Source organism: Jaculus jaculus, chromosome 5, assembly GCF_020740685.1.
Source record: "Jaculus jaculus isolate mJacJac1 chromosome 5, mJacJac1.mat.Y.cur, whole genome shotgun sequence".
NCBI lineage: Eukaryota > Metazoa > Chordata > Mammalia > Rodentia > Dipodidae > Jaculus > Jaculus jaculus.
Window position 1 is genome coordinate 129,806,304 of NC_059106.1, and position 11,338 is coordinate 129,817,641.

The window sequence follows — 11,338 nt, forward strand, 5'->3', positions numbered from 1 at the left end:
AGCCTCAAGACTTGCTTATCCAGCAAGGCTCTAACTCGGAAGAGTTCCACATCATTCCAAAATGGCGCCACCAACTGTGGACCAAGCATTCAAGCACACAAGCTGACGGGGGAGCTATCATACTCAGGTCCTGACAGGGAGTACAGGTATGGCATCATTTATAGGATTCTGGATGACTCAAGTCCTGACAGGTAGTATGGGTATGTAACAATTTAAAGGAGTGTGGGTAACTCAAAAGCAGCTGAATTACTGAAAAGCCCACCCCAGCTTAAGTGGTACCTCATGAAAGCTGAATCCCAGACACTCCCTCTACAACCTGTATTGACTTGGTTGGCCTGGTCAGAAAGTCTCCTTTCTGTAGAAGTTGTTACTGCTTGACCTTGGGGAGCACCCTTGTGAATCTTCACTCTCAGAAGATTCCTTGGACTTGTGTATTTTACTTCATAAGGCTTGTAACTTTCATTAACTCCCTGAGTCTTAGAAGCATCACTCCAGGAGAGACTGTTTAATTCAGAATAAACTTCCATACTATATCTCCACACCAAGGACCTGAAGCTCTAGGCTCATGGGTAGGAGCATTAGCTGGAGAAGCACATTAGCAATCATATTTTCTGATGCCCTTTTCTGAAGCTTTAATGGCCTATTTGTAAAAGTTAACATGAAGGTCTTCTAGAAAAAAAAAACAAAAAACAAAACTTAGTTTGAAGAAAAAACAGCCTAATTCTAAGCATGAATGACTGTAAAAGGACTAAACTTAGTTATTTCTATATTCTTTCTAGCATTGATTACCTGTGGTTACAAGTCCCTTGCCTTTGCTTATGTTCAGGTTGTAGTATACCAAACTTTAATAGAAATGTCCTGTTAGATAACATAATAAAATGAAATAACTTCCAGATCAAAACCTTCCAACTTTTGTGACAGAGACTCACATGTCCAAACATATGATCTTCTACTTGATACTGAAGCCAGACTTAAATGAAATCTTTCTATTGGCTGAAGTGAGGCATGTGCTGACTTACCCATAAATCTTTCTTTCTCCTTTATGAAGTAGTTTAATAATATCTGTGTATAATTTAATTGTAAATAACAAGTGAAATGAAATATTTAATGTTTTAGCACAAACTCTTACCATATTTCATGTTCAAATATATTAAGCTTTACAGAGCTGTGGACAGAGTTATGGGAAGAAATGTTCAAGGTGAGTCCTTGGCTCATCTATTGGTTCAGTTACCCAAAGACCTAGTCTAATAATATAGAGGTGTAAATTATAAACATATTTAATAATGGTGATATTTCAGGGCTAGAGAAATGACTCAGAGTTTAAGGCATTTGTCTTCAAAGCCTAACAAGCTGGGTACCCATGCCAAGCCACATGTAAAACGTGGCACATTCATCTGGAGTTCATTTGCAGCAGCTAGAGGCCCTGTTGTCCATTCTCTTTCTCTCATTTGCAAATAAAGTAAAAAATAAAAATAAAAAAGAGGTGATTCATGCTCCAAGTAGGTAGAAATGGAAAAGAAGCTTAGTATGGGATTTGAATGAGTGGTTTTCAATACTATATATAGTTCAGGAGCAAAGTAGTTTATTCAAGGGCATCCACTTCCAGAAACAGTTAAATTGCTCTGTGTTGTGGTTTGAATGAAAAATGTTCCCTAAAGTCTCATGTGTTTGAATATGTCATCCCCAGCAAAGTAGCACTGTTGATGGTGGTTGTGAACCCTTGAGAAAATGAAGATTTTCTGGAGGAACTGGGTCACTGGGGGCAGGCCTTGAGGTTCTGTATTCCTGGCACCACATGTTTTTTTTGTTCTTTGCTTCCTGGTTGCCAACACATGACCAGCTCTTCTCCTGCTCCTGCTGCTTTGCCTTCCCCACCATGATGGACTGCACCTTACAGAACTGTAAGCCAAACTGAAACCTTTCCTTTCTTCAGTTACAATGAAAAAGTAAATGATACACTGTTGATATTGAAGTCTGGGGTCTAAGCAGGCTGTTAAGCAGACATGTTAGGCTTATAGCAGCCAGCCTGTGGGTGCAGTGTGGATGTTTGCGTGCATGCGTGCGTGCGTGCATGTGTGTGTGTGTGTGTGTGTATGTCTAAAACCCTGCTATTTACCGGTGAAGTAAATTCTCAGTGTAGCACTTTTAAAAAAATTTTTTTTTAAATTTATTTGTTTGAGAGAGACAGACACAGAGAGAAAGACAGATAGAGGGAGAGAGAGAATGGGCGCGCCAGGGCTTCCAGCCTCTGCTAATGAACTCCAGACGTGTGTGCCCCCTTGTGCATCTGGCTAACGTGGGACCTGGGGAACCGAGCCTCAAACCGGGATCCTTAGGCTTCACAGGCAAGCGCTTAACCGCTAAGCCATCTCTCCAGCCCTCAGTGTAGCACTTAAAAAAAAAAAATTGTAGTCAGTGAATACAGTCAAGTTGGTACCATTGTTAGCCTCCTTCCTGTCCTCCCTCCTCCATAGGGACCCTCCTTGTTGGGTTATCTGGGTCATGCATTGTGGGGTTAGCCTTTAGTTTTGGGTAGGAGGAAATGTCTCTGTGTGTCATGACCCAACGTATGGCTCTGATATTCTTTCTGCCCCCTCTTCTGCAAATTTTCCTGAGGAAATTAGGTCTGCTTCTGTGTTGAGATCTTGGTTGCCTCTGTGTCTCTGGATATCTGGTTTGGTAGGGGTTGATTGATCTCTGTGTCTATCTCTTTCACTGTTGTGCGGGTTTCTGGTTTGCCAAGAAAACAGCATTCGTGTATGTTTCCCCAATTATTCTTAGTTTCAGCTGGGGCCCTTTTGATGTATGATAGGGTGGTTCTCTCCTTAGGATCTGCATCTATTTGAAAAAGAGAAGCAGATTCTCCAACAGAGAGTAAAGTTAGCACCAAGTAAATGTGATAACCGTTGTTCTTTAGAGAGAGTTTAATGGAGACTGGGCTCATTTTTGGATATGGTTCTGACTTGTTTCCCAGCTCCAGCTATGGGTCTGTTCCACTGAGCAGATCACTTAGCCAAATTGCCAGCAGTTGGTTTCTGACCATGGCTGTGTGCCACTATTGCACTTGTATGAGCATCACGTCAGGTTGTTTGCTGCTAAGTAGGTTGGACCATGTGTTGCTTGGATAAATATTGCTCATCATTCCCTAGTCATTCATGTTGCACCTTCCGGCATTAGATGTGCTGTCTGGGGACTGACTCTCTTCCAGCTTGTAGCCATATAGCTCCATGATACGTGCCAACAGTGTATGGTATCTTCAGCAGTAGGGTTTTACCACTGACCTATAGTGGGTCATTAAGTGCTCTTACAAAAATCTGCTTTCTTTTGGGAGACCTTGTAGGTGTCTATGATCAAAAACTCATTGTGTATGATATATACCTGCTGGTACCAGGAGTTACAGGTCAGCACCCAAGAAGAGAACGAAGAAAAGGATAAGTGATATAAAAAGATAGAGAGATGAAAGAGAAGAGAGAGAGAGAGAGAGAGAGCAGAAACAAGAGGAGATAATGCTCAGTTTTCATCATACTCTGTCCAGGGCCTTGTGAATCCGGTGTTCCCTCTAAGGACCTGGTGAAGGCTCAACCATTTGGTCTGTCTTCTAGGATGTAGGGTTTTATGGTACCATTTCCCTTTTGGTTCCAGTTTTGTGTCTCCAACCCCCTCCCTTACTACCCCCTCCTTCCCCACCCTCTCTATTGGCCCATTATCCAGATGCTTGGTAGGTATGTCAGTAACTTGGGTAGATTCAGGTTAGGAGCTGTAGATGAGTGAGACTATACGGCTATTATCTTTCTGTGATTGGACAAATTCACTGAGAATAATCTGTTCCAGATACGACCATTTTTCTTCAAATTTCATTGTGTTGTTTATCCTTATTGCTGTACAGAATTCCATTGTGTAGATATACCACATCTTAGTTGTCCATTCTTCTAATGATGTACATCTGGGTTGATTCCAGCTCTTAAAGGGTAGCACTTTTAAAAATTTGGTGAATATCTGTCACTTTAAAGACCCGTTTGCTCCTTTTCTTTGCAGCTTTTATATTTACTTCTTCTAATTATAAAGTCAACAATTATAAATATTTTCAAAGATGTAAGATATATAAAGAAACAAATCCTCCATATTGCCCATAACAGTTTGTCACATTTACTTTTGGCTATTACTTCCATGTTACTTTTATATGAAATGAACAGTAAACATCAAAGGTAGTATTTTGTGTTTAGGTAACCAAATTTTATATTTATGAAATTTCTGGCTAAAAAGAAATGATTACAAATTCTGTCAATTCACTTGCATCTATATTATCATTCCTACATTTCTTATTCTTTTATCCATTAAGAGAAGATTCCTTTTGTCTGGACTGTGTGTTTATAATGTGGTGTGTCTATGGGTGTGGTATTCGTGGTGTGTGTACGTTTACGGTGTATGTGACCATCTCACACCACATGCACTCATCTGCAGTGGCCTGTGGAACATTGGCTGTCCAACTCCATTGCTCTTCAGCTTGTCCTTATTTGAGTTGGAGTCTCCTAATAATCCATTTTTCATAATATCTGGTGATTCTTGGGTCTGCTCACTTACCAGACTGGGGTTACTGACTTGTGTGGCCATGTCCTGCTGTATCTACCTGGGGATAGAACTTCAATGCTCTCTCAGGCTTCCTTAGGCCCTCACACTTGCATAGGAATTCCTCTTATTTGCTGAGCCATCTCTCCAACACCTGAGCAATATTCTTAAACCTTACTGGCTTTGCATTTATCGTAGGAGGGCTGGAGAGATTGCTTAGTGGTTAAAGTGATTGCCTGCGAGACCTAAGGACACATGTTCAATTCGCCATTATCCATGTAAACCAGATGCACAATGTGGCACATGCATCTGGAGTTCATTTGCAGTGGCTAGAGGCCCTGATATGCCCATTCCCATCCCTCTCAAAAAATAAATGAATAAATAGAATATTAAAACATTTCATAGGAGTAAATTGAAAAATATCAATACCCAAGCCTAATGTTTAGCAATATTACCAAAGACTCAAGGGACAAATTTACACCTGAAACATTGTTTTGTTAGGAATAATCTTGCACTTATGAAAGAATTATGAAAATAGCCAATGGAGTCCTCATTAACATTCACTCGGTTTTAGCTAAAATTAATATCATACATAATTATAGTACAATTATCAAAACCATGAAATTCACATTGGTTCAGTAGAATTTAATTAAGTTACAGGTTTAACTTAAGCTTCATATTTTTTTCCACTTTTATGCCTTTATATTCCAAAAACATATAACAGTCATTTCTTAGGTAAGCCTTCTCTGATCTGAAATACATCCTCAGTCTTCCCTTACCTTTCTTGACCCAAGTGCTGTCGAAGAGTTCTGGTAGATCATTGTGAAAAATGCCTCTCATTGTATTGTTTTCTGATGTATTCTTTTTTTTTGTTTGTTTGTTTATTTTGTTTTAGTTTGGTTTGGTTTTTTTTTTGAGGTAGGGTCTCACCCTAGCCCAGACTGACCTGGAATTCACTATGGAGTCTCAGGGTGGCCTCGAACTCATGGCAATCCTTCTACCTCTACCCCCAAGTGCTGGGATTAAAGGCATGCACCACCATACCTGGCTTTGTTTTCTGATGTATTCTTAAGATAAAGTTGAGTGAGGAGGGCAAATACCATATGGAAAATGGATGTGTTTTATTAGTGCTTATATTTTATTACTGGTTATATATATCAACAACAAAGTTAATGCCATATCTACCAGATTTCTGATCATAAGTTGCTTTCTTCTTCTCTTTATAAATAATAAATATGTATAGGTGACACATTGAAACTACAAAAACATTCTGTCTGTCTTGAGACTTTAACCTACGGCAGTTATAACAATAGTGATGCATTGAGTAATTCTTAACTTCCTATACTGTATATTTGTAGCAATTCTGTAAGGAAGAGTGCTCCTTTTCCGACCCCCTTAGATTATTAATTTGTTTACATCACTATGAATGCATGGCTATTTATTTTTTAATTTTGGGTGGTACTCCAGCACAGTAGTTACTGCATAGTTTAAGTTGATCCAGATTTGACCCTTGTGACTTCTTTCATGTTGGATCCTAGGTACTTTCTCAATGACTTTCCTTATATTTATTTTACTTCTTTATTTTTGTCTGACCCTACAAATTTCTCCAAACTCATATTTATAGAGTCTCAGTCTTGGGATCAAGTGCTTATCCCTTGAACTTTGTGTTCTGTTTAATGGAGAATTGTACTCTATGTTACTTTTCTCTTGTTGTTACCATGTCCATGCACATTACCACACATGCACTTGCAAATTCTTGTGACAGAGTCTGGCTGCCTGGTCTAGGCTTGTCTGAAAGTCATAATGCTCTTGCCTCAGCCTCCTGAGTCCTGGGATTATAAGTATGTACCACAACACCTGGCCAGTTGTCAGTATCTTTTAATAGGAGTATTTAAAAGATTCCTATTTGATGATATTACTAATATTACTGAATGAAGTTGGACTCACTAGATATTTTCTATTTTTTCTATGTGTTTACTTGTTTTATTTTTTTTGCTTTCTCTTGAATTAATTCAATGCATTTTAATTTTGTTTCATTTACCTTGTTTTATTATTCATTAGTTGTTTAAATAATATTTTGTAGTGGTTAATCTAAAGGATACAATATATTAGAGTGTCTCTTCAGATTCTAATATTATCATGTTATATCACATTTTGCCAGTTTATATTCCCATTACCTCTCTGTTTTTATATCTTTATTTTTTTGAAAGCAAAGGGAGAGGGAGAGAGAGAGGAGAGGAGGAGGAGAGAATGGGCATGCCAGGGCTTTTAGCCACTGCAAGCAAAGTCCAGATTCATACACCACTCTGTGCATCTGGCTTTTCATAGGTACTGGGGACATGAAACCATATTGTTAGACTTTTCAGGCAAGGGCCTTAACCGCTAGGAAATCTCTCCATCAACAGAATTTACTATTATTTTTTATTAACTAGCAACTTTATATGGATACTTCATGTGTTGGTACCATCATTTTCCTCCTCCTTGCCCCAATTTAGCTGAGGTCCCTCCTCAATGGGATTGCTAGTATTCACTACGGGGTTATGGGTTATGAAATGTGAGAGAGCAGTCAGTCACTGCAGGAGGGAAACAATGCCTCTGGTCCATTCCTTCAACTCTGTGGTTCTTACAATCTTTCTGTTCCACTCTTCCACAAAATTTCCTGAGCCAAATTATACTCCTATTGCCTCTCATTTTTGTTCTCTTGTTTTGAATGCCTTTTTTTCTACATCTATTATAGTCATAAAATAGACTGACAGATTTTACTTTCAACAGTCAGCTATATTTAAAGTAATTTGAAAGAATAAATATAAAATTTTAAATCATCTTTATTTATATCATTTCAGTTATCTTGGATCTCTTCATATTGGAGTTACTGTCTGATGTCACATTCTTTCTTTGTGAATGAATCCTTTCATATCTAATAGATTATATCTACTAGAAATAGATTCCTAGAGTTTTTTCTTTGTCCAGTGCAAGCATTTATTCTTTTATTTTTGTTATTTTTATTTATTTGAGAGTAACAGAGAGAGGAAGAGGGAGAGACAGAGAGAGAGAGAGAGAGAGAGAGAGAGAGAGAGAGAGAGAATGGGTGCTCCAGGGCCTCTAGCCACTGCAAACAAAGTCCAGACGTGTGTGCCCCCTTGTGCATCTGGCTAATGTGGGACCTGGGGAATCAAGCCTCAAATTGGGGTTCTTAGGCTTCACAAGCAAGTGCTTAACCGCTAAGCCATCTCTCCAGCCCCAAGCATTTCTTCTTGAATGTTGTAAAATATATTTTTTAGTATAGAATTCTGGTTTGATGGACATTTTTCTCTTTTGGCCCTTTGAATATATTATTTCATTTTTTCCCATGTGTGTAATTTCTGAAAAAATTATACTTTTTGACTTTGATTAACATCTATTTTTTTTTTTTTGAGACAAGGTCCACTTCAGGTTGACTTTGAACTCTCTCTATATAGTGAGGATAACTGTAAACTTGTGATTTTCTTACTTCTACTTCCCAAGGGAAGCATCACAGGCCTGTGGAACTTTGCCCTGCTGATGAGGTGCTGGAGATAGAATTCCGGCCTCATGCATGCTAGGCAAGTCCTTCACCAGGTGAGCTACATCCCCATCCCCTTGTCCCTCTTACTGAGCAATGTGTCCATTGTCTTTGATTGCCTTCATGTTTTTGTATTTTTGCCAAGCAAGTAAATCATTTGGCAGTGGCGGGGGCGGGGGAGGGGAGTGGTGTATTTGATTTCCCTCTTCCTGGTCCACAGCGCTTCACAGAACGTGTGTCTCTAACAACTTGCTTTTTCTTCCACTTGCATGCAACTGAAAGATCACCTCTGTTTTAGGCAAGTCTGTGTCCCTAGAACTTGGATGTGTGGTCTTCTCCATATTACTATAACTTTCTGCAGAGTTCTTAGCCCAGCAGGCATTTAATCCCCACAACAACTGCACACATTAATTAGAATAACCATGAGTATTTTTGCCTGGCAGAAATCCTCACTGTATTGAGTATTGATGAGACACAGGACTCTGTAATTATATCAGGAAGGTGACTATAGCAAAGGATGATCCTTTTCCTCTTCTATTTAAAGTGTTGGAAGCTTCAGGAACATTGTTAGGAGGAAATGACAATGTGCTTCAGGAACACATTTTATGTGTGCTAGTATTGTGTTTTTTTTTTTTTTTTTGACCTAGGCAGACATCTGAGTCCCTTTGCTTTGTAAATTCAAATATTTCCTATTTATAGACCTCAGCAATTGACAAGGTCACTCTGACATTCCTTGAGATAAACTGTCCTATTAGAAAGCCTACTGTGTTCTAGCTGCTTGGCTTATGTGGTTTCTGGGGTTTGTGGGAATCCTGGCACATTTGGAAGAATCTTTTTTTCCCTTTACATGCAGGTATAAATGAATACACATTTAGCATAATTCATATGCATATTCCATAAACATTTACTTCAAAGAGTGAGAGACAAAGTATTCTTTTTGAATAAATAGCTTTTGTATAAGTGCAAGTGGGTTGCTAAAAGCTGAAATTTAACAATTAGCACTTCAAATAATGACACTTTCAATGTTCATTTTTTATATCCTATGAAATTTTAAGCATCTTGAACAATAATTGTAATGATGCATATTTTTGTATATTTTCCCCTAATATTTGCCTATTGATCATTTCTCCAGTCTGATTAATCTTCAAGATTAGTATGGCTGAATGTAATTACCTACTTTGAAAGAAGCTCCTAGGGTAGTCAATTCTCATCTGGTTTTTTCAAAATAATTTTATTACAGTTATTACTTTGAACAGTGAGTACTTTTGACTAAAGCTAGACTTCATGTTGAAGGGCACAAAAAGAATAGGTAGAGAGATAAAGAAGAAAGATGAATCGTGAACATCCTTACATTAATTTTTAAGAATACAAAAATTGTCAGACTGAAAATCATTTGTATAGGCCAGAATGTTGCAAACCAATGTCTAGTGTAAGCACCATGTGATGGAGTGCTCAGACATGTCCCTTTGCTCTTTGTCTGGTTGTTTTACTTCAAGGTTGTTCTGGAGCAAGACCTGCTTATTTACGCCAGTTATTCAACAGTTCTTTTCTTCTTTTCCTTTGTTCTCAAGGGCTTGTGTTTCTCATAGTTCGTAATAGGTTAAAAAAAAATACTTTGATTTCCAAGTGACTTCATAAGTCCTTAAGCCCATCAGCTCTCCCTTCTCCTGTAACGTCACTCTCTTCATCCATGTCTGTTCCTTTCATAAAACCTTCCGTTTACATTCAGTCAAACTAATGTCTACTTTTTCACAAAATGCAAAAAAACAATTGACATAATTTTATAAGTTAAATAAGCACTATGTTCAGAGTCTCAACATCTACCAGGCATGCCGAAACAAAGACTCATCTGCTGACCCTTCATCTTCCCTTTGCAATGTGCAGTTGCATGGAAATAATTCTTTGATATAGACTCCCGTATCTCTCTGTATTTTTTAAGAAAACACAATGATGTTCTTGGATTATTTATATCAGCCCATATCCTGCCAAGCTACAGTAAAGGAACCATTGGACCTCAACCCAGGGGGATTCAACTATCCAGGTGGAACCATATATTCTGGCGGGTCACCATCCAGGTGATGTTATGGTCACAAAATTGTCTTACTTGCTTCAGAGGGAAAGCATTCTGTTAACATGGTGAATTTACATGGCAAGATACACTGCTGCAAACCTCAAAGCACAGTACAGAGTCCACGGAGGCATCTTATTCATGTGTCTGCTTTCTATACACCAGAGAAAAAGAAGCCCAGGAGTCTCCCTCCTATGTGTTTTCGACTTGCTTTCCTATGGTCCATAATGCCAGCTGATGTTGTCATAACAACAAAACCAAACTGATGGGATGGGAACAGATTATTCTACTATTTTTCTAAGTCTTTGAGCTGTACATCCAATCTGGGGCTGAACACTCTGTACTTGTTTTACCTACCTATGATGTTCACAGCAATATTCCCAGCTCTGTGGTAATCAGTGATTTCAAACTTGCCAGTATGACCATGCTTCATCATCCCTGTTAGAAACCAAGTGATGATGTGGCATTTGCCTCTTATTTCAGCATTATTGATGCTCATGAGAGCATCTGCCAGGACATTCATGCACACCATGATGGCCACATGGAAAGATGGTGGAAAGAGCCCATATCTCTATCTTAATACCTCCAAATACTATGCCTGTTTTAATAATAAAGCATTTGTTTTTTTTTTCTGATTTCAATACTATTGACTATTATAAAAGCTAAAAATTTAGTTTTCTCCCCCTCAAGATTGTAACATTCTGTTCAGCAGGAAAAAGAAGATGAAAAATAAAACAGCTAAAAGTTGCATATAATTGTTTAAATGTGTTAGAGCTAATAAAGTAAAACCTTTAGCTTTGCAGTGGCGGGGGCCCCAAAGGCAGGACCCCACCCACTGAAGGCACCAGCTTACATTAATGCAAATACATTTGAAAGGAGAGATACTAAAATGAGAATACCACTGAAGATATTCCTATTCCAAAATGTCTACTCTGGATGTGTACCCCAGAATCATCTTTGGAGACCTGAAGAGTATTATTGGTCCAAGAGGGCTAGACTCTATCTCCAGTAGAGAGTAGAACTTGGCATTACCAACCGTGTGCAAGAGCAAAGGGGTCATAGTGTCTTCAAAAGTTCGAGAATGCTGTTGAGGCCAGGCAATAAAGGCCAGAGTCAAATATCTTCAAGGAAACCATAAAGAAGCCACAATATAAAGCTGGAAA